General features: G+C 46.5%; 1 protein-coding gene across 1 annotated transcript in view; it reads left to right on the forward strand.

Moving 5' to 3' along the window:
* ZMIZ2 (zinc finger MIZ-type containing 2) overlaps positions 1 to 19,689 on the forward strand; it is a 110,375-nt gene that overhangs the window by 16,881 nt on the left and 73,805 nt on the right. The window lies entirely within an intron of this gene.

Consider the following 19,689-nt stretch of genomic DNA (forward strand, 5'->3'; position numbering starts at 1 on the left):
ACCCCGCCAGCTCCCCTGAATGTTCCATGGAGAGAAATATAATGCAGGAAGATAATGGGCTGCAAGTTAATGAAAGGACAGCTCCCTAGGGCTCCCCTGAACGTTCCTCAAGACTCCCCGGGGTGCCCCAGCACACCGATTGACAACCAATGGCCTAGGATCCTCATCAGAGATCCTCCTCTGTCTGCTCCCTCCAGAGGGTAGCTATTTTGATGGTAGCCCTCCATGCCACTCCAAAAAGCCTGGAATACTCTCCCCAGGGAAGCTTGCCTGACACCAACATCTTTTGGGCAACAGGTGAAGACCTTTTTATTGTCTGATGCTTTTGAGTGCTAATAATGTTTGATTCCTGCAGCTGTTTTCTCTGAGCTCTTTGCTGGTTGTGCTTGTGTTGAATAGGGAAAGGAAATCTTTCTTTATCAATTTTTATTAAAGGATGGTGAACTACTGGTGTGGTGTCCTTCATTTTAAACGCTGTAATGATGTGAATTGCTTCTGTATAGGTGTGTTACTGTTCTCGGTTGCCTTGAGACTCTTTGGTAGGAAGCAACAAATACCTAAAATTAAAAATGTTCCTATGTGTGAAAAGCTTGTAGCTGTACTTTTGCCTGACACACTTATTTCCCACAAGCAGGCATGACTTTTATGATTGGATTTTGACAGAGTTTGGATAGTTGTGCAGCAGGCCTGCTGTGATTTGCTCAGTCTTTATTGCTGTTTCGTGAATGCTTAAGGCAGCCTTGGCCAACCTGGTATCTTCCAGCTGTTTCGGACTACAATTCCCATCAGTCCTAGCCAACATGGTTGATGGGAGTTGTAGTTCAAGGCAGCTGGAAGGCACCAGACTGCAAAGACTGCCGTAGGGTGCTGATGCTTATGTATCTGGTTAACCACAGAGCCCAAGTGTGTGGGTGTTAAAAGGTAAAGGGCATTGCTCCAAGCTCATACTGAAGAACTATGTTTTCTAGTAACTGGGCTCTGTTTAATACTGGTTAAGCCAATGTTTAAACTGGACACAATGACAGGTAGAGATGATGTTCTCTGTTAAATGTTGGCAGCCCCTTTGCCCAAGGTACAGTCACCTTTTTTCCTTCTTAAATTGCTCTTCTCAAAATAAACACTCTCTGCCCATCAGGTCTGACTACCTTTTGTTCCCCCGTTGTCCATTATGAGGATTTTTCACAAACTGGGGCTAGCAGACAGTCCTCTCCAGATACGCCTTCTTCCTAAGTGTTAATCAGTCCCTACTGGACAAGCTGCTCTCTTTCTTCTTCAGAGTGAGTCAGACTTCATTCCTTTGTTCCAAAAAGCCATCGAAAATGCTAGATGCTTTTGATTGGCTCAAGATCTACCTGACTCATGACATCATGACTCATACCTGAACTTACGCTTCTCCCCCTCTAGTAGTAAGACCCTGCCTTTGATGAGAGGCTGAGAAAGAGAGAGGACATGTTGTTTTTCTCCTGCTGAGTAACCATAAACCCATTCACACATTCAGAGTGGCGTTTTTATCCGATCCAAATAGCTCAACACTGCATTCATGGTTCTCTCCCCTTCACCCGTTGTGTCTCCCCAACAACCCTGCAAAGTAGGCTAGGAAGAGAAAGTGGGTGATTGGCCCAAGTCTGCCAGTTGAGAAGCCATGGCTTAGACCCGATCGCTGTGCCCGGTAAGCTTGAGGCTGCGCTTCTCAGGAGTAGAAAATGGCGTCCCGCGCCGGCGTCTCAATCTTGCCGATCTTCTCGCTCCAAAAAGGAGCGTTTTAGGCAGCAGAGAGACCGCTTCTTGGCGCCGCTGGGAACCTGCCCTCAGAATCTTCCTTCTGAGGTTTTGGGGGCTTGCAGCGCCCATGCAGTACCCCCATTCCCCCCGAAAAGCTGGATTCTCCCTGGACGGCTGAATCTCACTTGCTCATGGCTTCGCAATCAACCGGAAGTCGCCTAACGATCATGTCATTTCACCTTTTGTGATAACCAAGCATCCTTTTATGGTAGCTAGAGAATCTAAACCTGTGGTTGCAACTACTATTAAGTTAGTTGAAAACATGCATGCTTATTAGCCTACTCCTGTCCTGATGTGTGTTATCTAGAGCTAGATCTGTGTAGCTCCTCCTGTATCAGCCCCTGGGTCCTTGAGAACGTCATGCTGGCCTTGCCCTATTGATAACCCTTTCAGAAAAGGCAGCAGTAAGTTGTTTTTCAGTCTGATCCTTTCAGTTAGGAGCGAAAATGAAAGTATGGTCACACTGTATGCTCAGGGAACCAAAGACATTTTCCTGGTGCGCTTCATCTTTCGTTAACTTTGGAGCAAATTTGGGCATGCAAAAGAGTTGTGCAGACTGGTTCTTTCTCTTCTGCAGCATTCTTCAGGGTTTTCCATCTAGGAACATCAAAGGAAACAGGGGAACTGCAGAAAAGAGAGCCTGCTCACTGATGTGGGTGGGGGATTGGGCAGAAAACATCATTTGTCATAGGAACTTTGGAGGCTGCCTTTTACTGAGTCAGATTGTTGGTCAGCCTAAGTCAGTATTGCCTACACTGACTAGCAGCTCCTCTCCAGGGATTCAAACAGGAGTCAATTCTGGTTCCTCCTATAGATGCCAGGGTTTGAATCTGATTTCATGCAAAACATTTGGTCTGCCACTGAGCATGCAAATCATGTATTCCGTTCGTACCACAGCTAGGCGATGCTTTTGTAGACCTCAGATCCGGACATCTCAAGTTCATTTATTTTTATTTTCAGGCAAAAAGTCTAAAAGAGATTTTCCAGGCTATTATTGATAAATGTCAACAATCGTCTTCCTCCAGTCCGACATAACAAATTTGTCCCCACAAAACAAAATTCCTTCCAGTAGCACCTTAAAGACCAACTAAGTTACTTCTTGGTATGAGCTTTCGTGTGCATGCACACTTCTTCAGATACACATCTGAAGTGTGCATGCACACGAAAGCTCATACCAAGAACTAACTTAGTTGGTCTTTAAGGTGCTACTGGAAGGAATTTTGTTTTGTTTTGACTATGGCAGACCAACACGGCTACCCATCTGTAACTGAAATTTGTCCCCGTTATTGAGGAATAATAAATCCTTGATCTTTATTCCCACAGAAGCATCCTCACCGTGGTCGTATATTAGAGCAGAAATCCATAGCGATTTATCTATTGTATATTCATTAATTCACACCCAGATCCGTGTCTTCCATTTCCTGTTGGCCATGATTTTGCATACTAATTTAGGAGAAAATTTTCTTCTATTTCCTCTTGTCCCATTCTTTTTCCAATAGCGTTGTCTGAGTTGTCTCAACTCTGTCTGCCAGCTCAGGATATTTCTTAATCCATGGCTCCATTCCACTCCTCCGGCATCATGACTCCACCCTCTGGAGAGAGCCTGTCTTGATTGACCTCTTTCTTGGGTGTTGTCAGGGCAGCAGTGGAATGCACAGTTCGGAGGTGAAAGGTCCCCTGGCAAGGCTTAATCTTCTCCATGACAAAGGAGCCTCTGGAGGGGGTGGGGAACCAAGGTTTTTGTGACCAGAGGCTCATTCTCCACACAGTTTGATGTCTCCTAGGGTTCTGAGGCTTCCTTCAGACAATCATATTACTGCTTAATAAACCCAGATACCTACAAAACTCTTGCCTGTTTCAGCAGCCCCTTTGGTCCTCTATTTGTGGCACAACTTGGAAGTCTCCAGTGAACCATAATTTCCCATTTCATCTGAACTGGAAATCTGTGGCTGCCTGCTTCAGCACAAGTTAGGATCTTTAAGTGGTGTCAGTCTATGATTTCAGATCGTGGCTTGTTCCAGAGATGATAACCATAGTTTCCTGGTTCAGATGAAGTGGGAAACGATGGTTAATTAGAGACTTCCCACTCATGGCTGCATGTTGTGAAGGGAGGAGCAAAGGGACTGAGGCAAAAGGCTTGTCCGTAACTTGGCTTAGTAAGCACAAATGCCATTGTTATTTTTTCTGAGGACTGGTTCTCACTCCAACTTTTGTAGCTGGGTGTGAACAAAACAGTGCACAAAACTTTTGTCAAGCGTGAAGCTCATGTTTGTGTTGAATTAAATTAGGCACCTGTCCTTTTCAAAATATCAAGAAGGCTGGTCAGATAGGATTGGGGAAGGACTTTTTTCAGAGTAGGTTAAAGGGGCATTGGTGCTCACTTCACACTTGCCAAAAGACTTGTGTATTTTGGTTAGGGGCAAACCCTAACCAGACTCAACCAATAAAATGAGAACTGGCTTTTGGAGTAACTTTGGGATGTCAATGAGGAGAAGGAGAGAGTTTGCACTTCCTCTTCCACTGCTTATTTTAAGAACATGCAAATCTGATCTGATCTGCAGGCTTCCTCTGATATTTAGTATTACGTTTTAATCCGACCTTTTATCCAGATTGTTCCGAGTAGCTTGTGCGGTCCATCTCCCTTGCCCCTCCATCTCTCCTTACAACAGTCCTGTGAGGAAGGCTGTTCTGTTTTTCCTTATTCATACCCTGCTTCAAAGCCAGCTTCCTCCTGCTTCACCTCAGAACCGTTTACAAAAATAATTCCAATAATATGCACTTATCGTACAATTAAAATAAATGTAAAACCAAAAGCGGTACAGGATCAAAATAAGGCGTAATCAGCTAGTATGATTTGAAGTTAAAAAATAAGTTCATAGAGTTAACTCAAGCCACAAGTCAGATGCAATAAAATCTTCACCGCTTGTCTGAAACTCAGAAGTGGGGACCCATCTGGACCTTGGGCAAATGCTATGGAGGGGGAGATCCTACAGTCTGGTTAGGTTGAGTGATGGTGACTTGGTTCAGCATCTTCAAGTAAGATTCATAGGTGAGCATCAGTATCTCTGTGCCATGTCTGACTCCACTCACCACACCTCACTTGTTCTCGTTGACTTTTTTACTCTTCCTATTGACATTATCTTGGGATGTTGAGCAGGCTGGTGGGAAACATGTAAATGTAAACTTTCCTCAAAATGTTAGACGTGTGTCTCTATCAGGCCCGAGGTGTCCATTTTGTCAGAAAAGTGCCATTGTTTCAGTACATGATACTAATACAGAAAGTGATACCAAGTGTTCAGCATCCTGAGGCAACAGCAGATTCTTATATGCACATTTTATTTAAAATGCATGTATTTTGAAAGGCGCCCAGTCCCTGGCCTTGGGACCATGTATTTATTCATTTTTATTTATTTGTTGCATTTAATTCCCACCTTGTTCTCCAAGGGGCTCAAGGAGGTGTACAACCTCCTCATTTAACCCCCACAAAAACCCTGTGCTGTAGGTTGCGGCTGAGAGTCAGCAAATAACCCAGGTTTACCCCGTGAGTTTCATGGCCGATTGAGGATTTGAACCCTAGTCTGACTGGTCCTGGGACGCGGGTGGCGCTGTGGGTTAAACCACAGAGCCTAAGATTTGCCAATCAGAAGGCCGGCGATTCGAATCCCCGTGACGGGGTGAGCTCTCGTTGCTTAGTCCCTGCTCCTGTCTACCTAGCAGTTCGAAAGCACGTCAAAGTGCAAGTAGATAAATAGGTACCACTCTGGCGGGAAGGTAAACGGCATTTCTGTGTGCTGCTCTGGTTCGCCAGAAGCGGCTTAGTCATGCTGGCCACATGACCCGGAAGCTGTATGCCGGCTCCCTCGGCCAATAAAGCAAGATGAGCGGCGCAACCCCAGAGTCGGCCATGACTGGACCTAATGGTCAGGGGTCCCTTTACCTGACTGGTCCTGCTCTGACACTGTGCCACACTGGATCTGTAGCCCAAGTGACAAAGATCTCTCTCGAAAGCCCTGACTCTCGAAAAGAATACCCCAGGCCTGGGGATTCCCTAAGTGAGCAAGCGTTGTCTCATTTCTGCAGGCCGTCCCCCACCCACTGCCTCCTTCCTTGCTGGGGGAATAGCCCTAACCACACTGCTGCCATGTGTTTCCAAGAGTCCTGGGGAACTTTTGAGACCTTCCAGACTGTGACTGCCTTACTTGCCATTCCATAATGCAAATTAGGTACCCTTTTAACCATGGGGTGTTCCCTGTCACTTTCAAGCTGTCAGTGTGTACTAGCAGGCAGGGTTAGTCAACATATTTTGTGTGTGGATCATTATCTTCCATGGACTTCTGTGCAAGCTGGCTGAATAGAGGTGAGAGGGTGGGTCCTTCGCCCTTTTTTCGCTGGGTGCTGCTGGACAATTATGCAGTGTCAGTTGTGGTTGCTGAGGGGAAATGTGAGCGATGCTACATTAATTAACAAGAGCTAATTGATGTTGCTGGAAAGAGGGAATGGGTGGTGGTTGTCTCTTTCTCCGAGAGAGGAATTTCCCCCACTTTCCCACTTCCATACAGCTATAGGGCCAAATATTGGAGGTGGTTTTTTTTTTATCCTCATTTGGCGCATTCTGCCTGTGTGTTTTTGTGTTGCTCTTTGCGTTCTTTTAGCTCGTCAACTCCTCCCGTGTCAGGCCAAAAATAACACAGCGAGAAACGAGAGGGTAGAATGGGGGCGGGGAGAGAGAACCCCTTCCCACAACCCCACGGAGAAAGGGGATTCCTGCCATTTTGTGCACAGGGAGAGAGCAGAAAGCTTAGACTTTAGATGAGCAGAGGATGAGCAGACAAGAGGCCAAGTGCGGAGCAGGCTTGGGAGTATCATCTGATCAGCTGCGGCCTGCGAGGCTTTTGAAAATCTGGGTCAGAGCAGCTCTGGATTCCTTGCACTGGGGGATGGGCTGTGTGTGTGTGCACACAGGGCCCTGCCTCCCGGCTGAACAGTTTGGGCTCCTCCACACCAAGAGTTCCAGCAATTTCCTCACTGCCCGCCCACCCAGCCGCAAAAAGGATGTGAAAAAGTTGACGCCGTGCCAGCAGCAATTGTCTTTTTTAAAAAATTGCCCCAGCCACCAGGGTGTGTTTAGAACCTGCCCTCAAGAGGCTCTGTCCTTCCCCATCCAGCTCTTGGGTGGTTGTGCTAGTTTGGCACATCCAGAATAAATTATTGGTGTTTCAAGCTTTCAACTGGAAGGCAGGGATGGGGAACCTCCGGCTTGGGGTCCACATGCAGCCCTGCAGGCCTCTCTGCCTGGTTTTTGGGACTCTTCCCAGGCCTCACCTTCACCAGCCACATTCCTCTGTGGGGATCCTACTAGGGGCTGCATGTCAATGACTGGGTGGAGCCAGAGGCAGGAATGAGCAGAGCCATTCTCACCTTTGTGAAATAGGCTGCATTCCAGCCCTGCAAAAGTCACAGGTTTTCCACACCCAAGCATTGGCTCAGCCAGGCAGAAGCTTGCAAGGTGGCAGAGCAGGGACAGTGAGTGGTATGTCTGGGGACATGGGGTGCAGCCTGGGGACAGTTGCAAGGGCCAGACCAAGAAGCCTGGAGGGCCACATTTCCCACCTCTGTTTTAAGGGAAGCAGTTTTTAGAGGAAAGGGAAGATACGTCCCCAAAGGGGTACCTGTCACCCTTCTTTGTTGACTCTTTGCAAGGTCAGTGGAATCAGGAACTCTTGTGTATTTTATGTGATCATTTGAAATCTGGGGTGAATCCTGTACATTTTGTGCACATTTGCTGTTTCCTGAAATATAGTTGAAGGCAGAGGCACAATTGGCTATCATAAGTTAGAACAACCTTTTATGGCGGCATTGAATACCCTCAGGTCACAACCCCTCAGGTTATTGTTAACCCTCTCTGTGTGTAGTTTGACTTTTTAAAAATCTTGGCTTACATCTTGAATTTTGAGGAATGCATCCTGAGTAATAAGAGTATAAAGCTTAGAAAACGAAGCAGGGACTTGTTAACATCCAGTGTGGCCCTGAGAAGTGAATCATGAGCTGGAGACATATAGGAAGCATCATTCCCACTTTTGTTCACTGTTGAACAGTTCCCACTTTTCACAGGCTAAGACATAGAGTGAGGATGAACCTTGGTATTGTCAAGGGTTTAGAACCCATGCCTTAACTTCCCAAAATTGAAAACTGTTGGCTTTAAAATCTCACGATTAAAAAAATAATAATCTCCAATAAAATTTGAAAATCCCTTTTAATTTTCAAGACTTTATTCAGAATCATTTTTCGTTCTATCAGTGCTGGAAACTTATTTTTAACTAAATAAAAGCTGGGATTCTTAACAGGACTCTTGAGATGCCTATAGACTTTCTGCTTTTTGTAATTAAAAAAGAAAAAGAAGTTCTGCTCGGTGGATGTATACAACGGCCATAGCAATATTGCTTTGAAACAAAAAGTTGGGAATCACCTTGGAAAAGCATCTAATTAGAAGTGTAACAATTAAAAATAAAAGATGCTGACAAATACACACATGGTGCACAACCCTCTGGAGATCCAAAATAGCTGAAAATATGCCTTCCTCCGCCACACTGAAAATATTAAACACTCAGGGTTGGAGAGACCTAATTGCACCATCTGGCTCCTGTTCATGTCATCTGAGAATTCAGATTTCCCTAACTCCACCTGGGCCCAGTTGAGACAATTTTGACCTAAGATCCCCCCCCCTTTTTTTTTGAAAGGCACAGCAGCAGAGGAGAGTCAGGAGTGCTCAGTCTCCGCAAGACATCAGTGCCTAAATGGGAGTTGGTTTGGTGTTTCCTTTAACAAGATGCACAGCTTTGTTCAGGAGAGAGATTGGGATGGGAGGCTACATTGGATTCCTGCACCAGTGGTGAATGGATAAAATGTACTTTGCAATAAGCGGGCACCCAACTGGACCAAGCAGACTTGCTTTATAATGTATATCAAACGCAGTGCAATGCTGGAATTTGAGGTTGAGGAGAGAATGCACACGTTTCCCCTATTACCTTCATATCTTCATATATTGCCCAGGTGAGCTGTGTGCGGAGAGTTCCCAGTACTGGGATAATCCTAGGGCCATTTTTGTGATGTCTTTTGATCTTTGCTTTAAAGGGCTGGATAGAAAAGACACAGATTCCACATATGCGTGAAGCATTGCAAAATAGGCACCCTCTATCCAAGCATGGGGGAAAGAGGGAGAGAATGGAGAGAGAGAGAGATTTATATATAAATAAAAATCTAGGGTGGGGCAGGGTGGGGAGAAACAGCCCAGAGGATATTGTGATGGCCTGAGAGGTAGGCTGAAACCCATTTTGTGCATTACAAGACTGGTATTGTTGCGACTTCCCCCTCTACTATTGGTTGCATATCGTATCATATTGGTAATTCCCCCATGGCCATGTCGGCACATCATGGTGAGCCAGGGTTGGTTACCATGGTTTATTGCGAATGCCCAGTGGCTCCTGCTTCATTCCTCCCATGGCATGAGTGGGAGAAACTAAGCAGGAAACAGCACTTAAGCTCGGCTTCCCACAATGTCGGAACTTTGGCTTGTTTCTCCCTAACAAGCCAGGACCGTTTACCAGCCTGAAACCATGGTTTGTTATTGGCATACAAATTCTAGCTTGTTTGGGAGAAGCAAGCCACGGTCCCATATTCAGATGTTGTGGGAAGCCATAAAGCTAAGTTGTGGTTTCCTGGTTTGTTTCACCCACTCACACCAGAGGGGAGGAGCCAAGTGGGAGGGATTCAATGCCCAGGGCTCGAAATTAGCAGGGCGCCAGCCGCATTTTGCGCCTAAAGATCCTCCATTTGCGAGCACCTCAAAAAGTCTGGGTGCCGGTTTTTTGCGTCCTGCTGACACTCAAGGATTACTGAAATGTATGTGCTTTGAAGCCTCCAAGTATATGTTAAGGATAGAAAATATGTTAAGGAGTTTAACAATAAAAAGTAGAGTGTTTTGAAAAGAAGTACGGTACCAATATTTTTATTGTAAACACCAAATTAAACATGTATTAACATTTTCTGCTAAAAATGTGATATTAACAATGTGTCACTTATGTGAATTGCGTATTACTTCATTCTTATCAATATATAAAAAGTGTTGTAAGACAAGTGGCTGCTAGACATTCTGTTTTGGCGCCCACAACCCAGGTCCCAGAAGCCATTTGGCTCCTAGCTTTTCTAGCCTACTTTCTAACACTGCTGAGTAGCTTAGGTTAACATCCACATCATATATTTTTAAAAGCATATTGCTTGCCCCCCAAAAGAATCCTGGAAATTGTAGTTTACCCACTCGCAATGCTACAATTCCCAGCAGGCTTAACAAACTACAGTTTCTAGGATTCTCTGTGGGAAGCCACGTGCTTTAAATGTATGGTGTGACTACCTCACAAAGATTTCCATCCCTACAACAGGAGTAAAAGCAACCTCTTGACGGTTGCAGTAGAGAGTAAACAAAAACAAGGTTGCAAATCATTTCGCAAACGTCAGCGTGTCGCATGGGTAGCAGTGATGATCTTTGTCCATACAGCCCATATGTGTTGTATGGAGAGCACCCACCCCATGTTTCTTGCATGTGGACCCTTGTCCATCTTTTCTTCTGCAACTTGTGCCTTTCCAAAAGTGTTGGCCTTCCCTGCATCTCTCTTGGCCTTGCAATTCTCCGCCCCCCTTCCCCCCTTTTGTTTGCTCCAGACTCTTACAATGGTGAATCATCAGTAGAGAAACAAACCAGGCCTTTTCCAACCGAGCATTGATTGCAGAGGAAGGTGGATTGAACTGGAAGGGCAGTTGCAAAAAGCATGAGTGACTGATGCTCGAGCAGCGAAGCCCTTAATTTCTCTGCTTGCCTAATACGCAAAAGGACTCGCACTCACTCTTCCTCAACTGCGCATCCCGCTTCTCCTGTAGTTTCCCCTGGATGCACAAATCTTAAAAATGTGCATCGGAAAGTAGCTGAAGGCAATGGGCTTTTGCAACTTCTGAATGATCCCGCATACTTCTTGTAGGCATTCGGCTAGCCAGCTTCCTGAAAGTCTACCAAATTCACTACTGGAATGCCAACATCCTCCTCAGAGACCTTCTCCCAGCTGCCGCTGCATCAAAGGAACATTGCAATCCCCCTTGTACTGAGTCAGATTGTTTTTCCATCTAACTCACTGTTTCAAACAGGGTGTCTTTTCCAGCCCTACCTTGAGATGGAACCTGCCACCTTCTGCATGCAAGGCAGTGGGTGACGACTCAACTGAGCCACTGAGATGGAGCTTCCATCTGAGTGAAATTTACTTCTCCTAGTTTTCAGCCTCCTGACAAAGGCTGCATTGTTTTCAGAACTTTGGGGGGAGGCTCTGACCCGTGTTATAGTATAACATGGGTGGGGACACATTCCAGTCAGGCATAAACACTTGTGATGCATTGTGGGGTTAAGGGTGTGGTCTGAAGAGAGGCTTTGTGACCTGGGAGATTTCCAAGGTCCAGACAGAAGGCTGGAGGGCTGAATTCTGGCCCCATGCTTGAGGGTTTCAACCTCCAGTGTAGAGGCTACTTTCTTGTGGGGCCCTGTAGTTTTATGGGTTGTCTTGGTTCTTCTACTTTTACTTTTATAAGTAAAGGTAAAGGTACCCCTGCCCGTATGGGCCAGTCTTGCCAGACTCTAGGGTTGTGCGCTCATCTCACTCTAGAGGCCGGGAGCCAGCGCTGTCCGCAGACACTTCCGGGTCACGTGGCCAGCGTGACAAGCTGCATCTGGCGAGCCAGCGCAGGACACGGAATGCCGTTTACCTTCCTGCCAGTAAGCGGTCCCTATTTATCTACTTGCACCCGAAGGTGCTTTCGAACTGCTAGGTTGGCAGGCGCTGGGACCGAACGACGGGAGCGCACCCCGCCGCAGGGATTCGAACCGCCGACCTTTCGATCGGCAAGTCCTAGGCGCTGAGGCTTTAACCCACAGCGCCACCCGCGTCCCAGTTTACTTTTATACTCCACCCTAAAAGGCAAGGACATTTTGGGTATTTGCTGAACAAATAACAAGGGTATAAATCATGGGTTGGCAATCTAAGGTCCACAGGCCAGATCAGGCCCAATTGCTTTCTAGATCCGGCCCGCGGGTGGTCTGGGAATCCAGGCATCCGGCATAGCGCACACGCGCGATGGTTTTTGCGACTCAGCCAGGCTTGGGGGTCAAAAGTGAGGGGGGGCGGCTACTCGAGACAAGCCCCTTCTCCGTCCGTCGCATGCAGCAATCTTTTATTCCGGGGTGGGGAAGATGGAAAAGGAGCCACAGTTTGGATTTTCATCATGGAGCTGCCAGCGACTGACCTCAGGAGGAGCAGTTGCAGCGGAGGCGCCTCAGGAGCAACGTCCGCCGGTGTCTGTGGCGGCGACGCTCCCCGCCGGAGGAAGCAGGGAGCGCCTGGACGGCTGCACTCCAAACAGTTCTGCACACTGTTGGGGAGGCCACTCGATAGCTACACGGTGTGAGCCCTGGAAAGGTAAATAGCTGCCACCTCGTCTTCCCCCACGCGGGGAAAACGTTTTTGCTTGAGCAGCACCAGTCTGACTTAGCGTGGCCAATAGCTTTTCCCTTCACCCACGTATGCACACATGCTCTCCAGGGCTGACAGGAATGGGGTGCTTACTTCAGTCCCCCACCCCGCCTTACAAGAGAAATAATGTCAACGCGTAAAATGTAAAGGAAGCAGCGTGGATGTATGAAGGAACACTCCCCCCCCCCCTCCACAAAAAAAAAATCACATTTGGGCAACATTGGGGTTGGTCCCAATAAGGGTTTTTGCCAAAAATGTGGGTCATAATCATGGCAACATATAGTCCGCCCCCCCCACAAGGTCTGAGGGACAGTGGACCGGCCCCCTGCTGAAAAAGTTTGCTGACCCCTGGTATAAGTGCTTTAGTAAGTAAACAGCTGAGAGTTCCAAAGGCATGTGTTGAGAAACATGCAAGTTAGTCATGTGCATTTTTTTGCCTGTTGCCCATAATGCACCTGAAGAATGCATGATGTCTGAGAGCTTGGTGTGTTATAAGCCATTCAGGTTTAGGAGATGAGCAATGGATTTCTGTTTTGTACTGAACCTTGTTTTATCTTCTTCAGTGTGGTGTAGTGGTTAAGAGCGGTAGACTTGTAATCTGGTGAACCAGGTTCGCGTCTCCGCTCCTCCACATGCAGCTGCTGGGTGACCTTGGGCTAGTCACACTTCTCTGAAGTCTCTCAGCCTCACTCACCTCACAGAGTGTTTGTTGTGGGGGAGGAAAGGAAAGGAGAATGTTAGCCACTTTGAGACTCCTGAAGGGGAGTGATAAAGCGGGATATCAAATCCAAACTACTCCTCCTCCTCCTCCTCCTCCTCTTCTTCTTCTTCTTCTTCTTCTTCTTCTTCTTCTTCTTCTTCTTCTTCTTCTTCGGTTCTGAGCTCTACACTCTTTCTGATGCCCTTGCAGCCATTGCTTGTGCATTCAAATTCACTTGGAAGTGCGATTGGGGTGGGTGGGTAGGAATGAGGGCAGAAATGGCGATTATGGAGCGGTCACACTGCAAAACTTAGGCGGTTAGGTTTAGAGAGCATGCAGGTGGCATATTAAAAGAAAGTTTCCTTCCTTTTGTCTGAACAAACATAAGCTTCACTTTACCCGTCTCAGTCTTTGCAAAGCTTTAAGGGAAGGTAAAATAAGACACAGAAAGCCTGTATGTAAATGGTGTGTTACTTTTAACCTCATATTGATTGATTGCAAGCATTCATATGCAGCTCTCAGGCATACAGTCTGAAAGGCATGACACAAAAGGGAATGACTGTGAGGATAAAATAAAATAAACCCATGTATACCATTCTGGGCTTTTTGAGGGAAAGATGGGATACATGTGGTAAACCAGACATGAAATTGGACATGGAAAAATGCAAGGTTGTTTACAAAAGAATGAAACATTAAATAAAGAGTAAAATGCAGAAATGCAATGTCTCCCAACAGCTGCGTTCATGCAAAGCAGGGATGAGAAAGCTGTAGCCCTTGAAAGCTTGGTGGACTACAACTCCCATCATCCACCACCATTGGGCTGATGGGAGCTGGAGTCCAGCAAGGCACTTGATGCAGCCACCGTGTGAAAGATGGACAGGCCTGAGCCTGGTTAGTGCCTGGATAAGGTGACTTGTCAGAGGGAGGGTTCCATGGTGAAAGAAAGGCAGGTGATGGCATATAAGAAGATAAAGGAACATTGGTCCTTTTGATCACATGCAAATTAGCTGTAACCATTGTACATGGTTTCCCCCCTCAATTAATCCCCACAACAACCAGGATCCCAGTCCCAAATTTCTAACCTCTGCACTGACTCTCTATTTCTTAAATGCCCTTCAGATCACATGTTTATCTGAAACAGAGAAGCTTCCATGCTGCTAAAGGAGGAAAGTCCCATTCCTTAAGAGTCCCCTTCCCTCAGACTCAAAGGGGAGAATACCAGCTTGGGGGCGGGGGAGTTGGGGAGAAGGTGGCATTGCTCATTCCTGACATTCTTGATGCTGGTTAGTTCCCAGGAGTTTGTATCATCCCTCCCTCTCCGCAGCCCCTGTGACTATTCTTAAGCACATTAATCATGACTGGGCTGAAGGATATAGTAAGGCTCTTTTCCCGCCTCGCTTCAGAAGGCAGGATATCTTAGTCGTGTTATTGAAAGGGTAGGTGGTAAGCACAAGCCCTGCAGAGAAAATATAGCAAATGCCAACTGGTGAACTTTAGGTTTGTGTATTTGTGTGCCCGTGGAGAGACAGTACAATTTCTGATCCGAGAGTGGTTGTCGGGGAGTTTGGACTTGCCTGACCGCTTGTTTCTCAGTAGTGGTGAAAGGGCACTTTGCATACGCTCAGAGGCGTTGGGTGAATACAGACAAACATCTTCTCCCTGGGAACACCTTGCTGCAGAATGCAGGCAAATCACTTGCTTCACATTTCACGTTTTTGGGGAAGCCTTGGGCTTACGTTTCTGTATGGCAGCGTTCTTCTACTTGGGGTCCCCTGATGTTGTTGAACTGCAACTCCCATCACCCTTGACCATTGGCTAACCTGGCTGTGGATGATGGGAGTTGTAGTCCAACAAATATCAGGGGGCCCAAGGTTGAAGAACACGTGTGTGGGGTGAGGACTAGCAGAGCAATCCTAACTATATAGAGCAGGTTAAGTTATCCCGATTCCAAATTCAGTTCAGGAGGAATTTGGAGGAATTTGACTTAAACCACCCTTTTTGCCACCTAGGTATTCCTGGTTTGCTAGGCCAATGACTGAACTGAAGGGGGTTAGGAATAGGTTTAAGTCTCTTCTTGCCCTGTCCCACCCCCACAATACCCCCAGAACTTTTCTAAGCTTAGAACAGTGTATATTCCACTGGCTGAGCCCCGTTTGAGATGGGGTGAAGGACTTAAGCTCCCATAGCCCCATCTGAGCCTCCTCTTCTTAGCCTTGCAGCTGTTTTCATCCACTGTCACATTTTAGATTGGAAGCACCTTGGGACAGAGACCTTGCCACCTTGTTGTGACCCTACAGCCCCATGTGCACTGATGCACAATATACATAAAACTACAGACACCTCTGTCTGTAACCAAATGTGATGACCCGTAAATATTAAAGAAATGGTGCAGGCGGTTCTGGTATTTGGAAACGTATACCAGAGAAGCGGCACACAAGTTAAGATTTGATTAAAATTATTGCGGGAATAACAGGTTCTGGCAGTGGGGAGGAAAGTCTGCCTTCTGAGACAAACCATATCCTGCGTCCACAGCACAACAGGCATCCTTTGGAACAAGTGTGCAACTAATGGCAAGATGCTCAGCATTGTGTTAGCAACCAGCAAAAGCATCTATCGCAATGTGTGCGCAATTATGGTTTCATTTCTAGGAAACAAGACTTAATTCCTAAGAAGCTGGGGGAATGATTATGTTCTCCTTTTCCAGGGAGTGTTCTTCCCACTTCCACATAGTTCAGCATAGAGCAAATGCTTTGCGTGCAAAAATTCCCAGGTTCAGTTCCTGGCAATTTCTAGTTAAAAGGTTCAGGTAGCTGCTGAAGGGAAACAGCACTTGGGGACACCAGCTTCCATAAGCCTCATCAAGCATATGGAGGGCATCAGTCAGCTTGGGGAAGGCTAGGCTATTGTCCAGGCGTGTCCAAAGTCTGTTTCGGGGGCCTAATCCGGCCTGCCAGCCGGTTTAATCCAGCTCCTGTGGCAGTTTATTTCCTGGGGTAAAATCCTAAAAAAAAAACAACCCTCAACTTCAACCCTAAAAAAAAAGCTCACTAACTTCAGTCCTAAAAAAAAGGTCAGGTCAGGTCAACAACTTTGGTTGGCTCTCACGGTTCTTCACGTCATCAAATCCGGCCCTCTTTGAAAAAAGTTTGGACACCACTGCGATCACCTGACCCTCCTTATGCTTTCTTTGCCCTGAGGCTCCTGGGATAGAGATCTCCAGCTCCCACGGGTGGCTGTTCCATGTGCCCTTGTATCAACACAGGCAGGTCCGCTGCGATTAGCAATTCACGAAGCAAGTGTCCTATTATTCCGAGCACCAAGGTGTTTGTGTCACACCCAGGCTCTCTTTGGTAACTCATGCCAATCCGCCTCCTGTTTTGGCAGGTTTAATGGAGATCAAGGACTAACTGGGTGCCTCGACCAGCTTGTTCCTGTTGGGACAGGTTGCAGCTTGTTTTGTGCAAAGCGGGGAGGAGGAAGAGAAGAGGTGAATAAAGTCTGACCTGCTGAGCTGGGGATAGTTTGCCAAATTTGCAACGATTGTCACTTGGCAGATTCTTTTCCTTTTCCTTGTTTTTTTAGATGAGGCTCTCCCCTGCCTCACACATCTCCTGGCTGTTTGTTTATTTGTTTTAATTAAAATAAAACCACAACTCCTTTATCTGCAGGTTATTCCATTGCAGAATCAGAGTGAACACTGTGTAAAGTTTTGCAAAAAACAAAACCTAGAGTAGTTTGATGCCTTTATTAGGGCCAGCAGAGTCACAAAGTGGTGAGCATGCTTTTCAGTATCAGGACTCTTCTGTGGACTCAGTTCAAAGCCGAGGGTGGGGTTGGGAGGGGGGCATGGATGGAAAAGCCTGCCTTCCTGCCTGAAGGTTGTAATGGACTTAAGACAGAGCAGAAGGAAATGTCCCAGAGGCTTAATTAGGTTAGACGGAACCCAATGCAAAGAAGGCTTTTGATTTCAGCAAGCGAAGTTTTATGGAACAATGGCAAAAGCGTAAAAGCCAGCAGTTCTTTGGCTCTGCCTCTCAGTACCTGTAATGTTTAAAAAAAAAACCCACACACACACACACACACACACACACACACACACGAAGCCTCTGGTGTTTTTCAGTTCTATAATTAAAGAAAAATCCCATTTATTAAGCAAATAGTGGTTTAGCAATGGCAGTTTATTTTAGGATTCTACCAGGACAGAGAGAGGAACCATAGGCTCTGTTCAAATACACAGACTCCTCCCTTCCTTTCCCCAGAATGTTGTCCATGCAGCTCCAAGGCAGATTCCTGCTTGGGAATTACACCGGATCAGGGCCTTGAACTGCATGCACCAGGGAGAAGAAGAAGAAGAAGAAGAGTTTGGATTTGATATCCCGCCTTTCACTCCCTTTAAGGAGTCTCAAAGCGGCTAACAATCTCCTTTCCCTTCCTCCCCCACAACAAACACTCTGTGAGGTGAGTGGGGCTGAGAGACTTCAGAGAAGTGTGACTGGCCCAAGGTCTCCCAGCAGCTGCAGGTGGAGGAGTCGAGACGCGAACCCGGTTCCCCAGATTACGAGACTCCCGCTCTTAACCACTACACCACACTGGCTCTCAGAAGACAATCTTGTAGCTCTGTTTGCTCAGTGGCAAACAGCTCTGGGCAAAACAGCTCTTTGCAGCCAGGCCAGCTGCTAGTGTCACTAGGGACATGGTTACTAGGGAGTGCCTGTCATTTTTCTCCCAGTTGCACTGCGGGCCCAACCCTTGGAAAAAACCGTGCCAATAGCAACCCTATATCTAGTTGAACACATCTGCTACGGAGCTGCCAAGTCCAATTTGCTTTTGCTTAAAAAACAAAAAAGGCAATCAGTGTTTGATATTTGCAACACACACACACACACACACACACACACACACACACACACACGTATGCACAGAGTTCTTTTTTAAAAAAAAAATAACACCAAAATGCTGCTGTAGATCCAGCTCTCCCTGGTAGACTGAAATTCCCGTCTGACTCACACATAATGAGAGAAATTGCACAAGCGGCGTTAGAACAGGTACGGATGGAGGTTCAATTTATTGTCAAGACTTAATTGTCATAACAAATTAACGAAGAAAATAACCCAAAGTTGCGATTAAGGGTTGCACAAAAGGAATGAATGGGGAAAGCAAAGCGGTGCATGATCAGAATAACACGTTTATATCATTAAAACGATCGATGATGTTAGTGGGGAGTCTTTTTGCCGCTTTAGCAGCTGAACCACTCTCACCAAGTATGCCATTTTGTGTTAGATTGGCCAGCCAAATTGGCCACCTTTATTTGGGCTGAGGTGCGGGGGGGGGGGGCAGTGTGGAACGGGATTGGCAGTGGAGACACCCACACCCACACACACCCTTAATCTCTACGGAGCAAAATAGTGAGGAGTTTGCAGGCTCCTTCCCATGGGGGCAGCTGACTCCTGCCAACTGAGGGCACAAGGCCAGGGGTTAAGGAATTGTAATGGCTGAGGGCAACTTCAGCGGCCTCTATGCCAACATGAAGAAACTGTAGCTCAGTTCAGTGCCAAGTTCCAGCCCCAGGCTGTCTGCTGGGGGGGGGGCACAGCCTGTGTATACGGCTATCAATCTCCCCTCCAAGAACATAAGACATTTGCTGGATCAGGCCACAGGCCCACCTGCCTAAGGCCAAAGAGAGCAGTTTGTGGAAAAGCTGGTTTCGGCTTTTAGCACCGCCTTGTATTGGCTTCCCAATAGCTTGCAAGGCCACATCATCTGCAGCTTCCGTTGAAAGCAATCTTATACCGCTGTGAGGCATTGCCCCCCCCCAAAAAAAAAGAATCAGGGGAACTGTAGTTTGTTAAGGTTGCTGAGGATACTCTTCTTCCTCTCACAGAGCTTCAGTTTTCAGAGCGGTTGATCCCTTCCCCCAGGGAATTCTGTGAATTGTAGTTTGGTGAGGAGAAAGAGCGCTAACAGTCATTAGTTATTGCCCACTTAGGGGGTTTTCTTCTAAAAAGTGTTTTTTAGAGAAAAAAATAAAAAGTGTTTTTTTACTTCTTTAAACCTTGGAGTTCCCCATGCCTGCCGATACTTCCCTTTTTCCCCATGTGGGTGACTGGGCCCCCAGTCGCACTTAAGGCAGGCTCTGTCTGCATTTTACATTTAAGGCAGTATTATTATTATTATTATTATTATTATTATTATTATTATTTGTAACAGAGTTTTTATTCATGTTCACCTTTAAACTGTGTAGCATGGCTGCATTGAGATACGTCTTCGTATAAAACATGCAACAGTTACGTAAAAGTAAAACCACAACAAACACTCAGATAAACCTTTCTGAACAAAGTTGTGCTGAAGTGTATACACCAAAGTTATTGCAATCATTACAGATACAAAAATGATGTTTAAGGCTGTCTTGTACCGCTTTAAACAGTCACAGCTTCCCGCAAAGCATCCTGGGAAGTGTAGTTTGTTAAGGGGGCTGAGAGTTGTTAGGGGGACCCTATTCCCGTCACAGAACTACAGTTCCCGGGGTGGTTTAACTGCCAAACCCTCTTGCCATGCAGTGCTGTGAACTGTAGCTCTGTGAGGGGGCTGGGGGGGGTCTCCTAACAAACTCTCAGCACCAAACTACAGTTCCCAGGATGCTTT

Source organism: Podarcis muralis, chromosome 15 (genome assembly GCF_964188315.1).
Source record: "Podarcis muralis chromosome 15, rPodMur119.hap1.1, whole genome shotgun sequence".
NCBI classification, from domain to species: Eukaryota; Metazoa; Chordata; class Lepidosauria; order Squamata; family Lacertidae; genus Podarcis; species Podarcis muralis.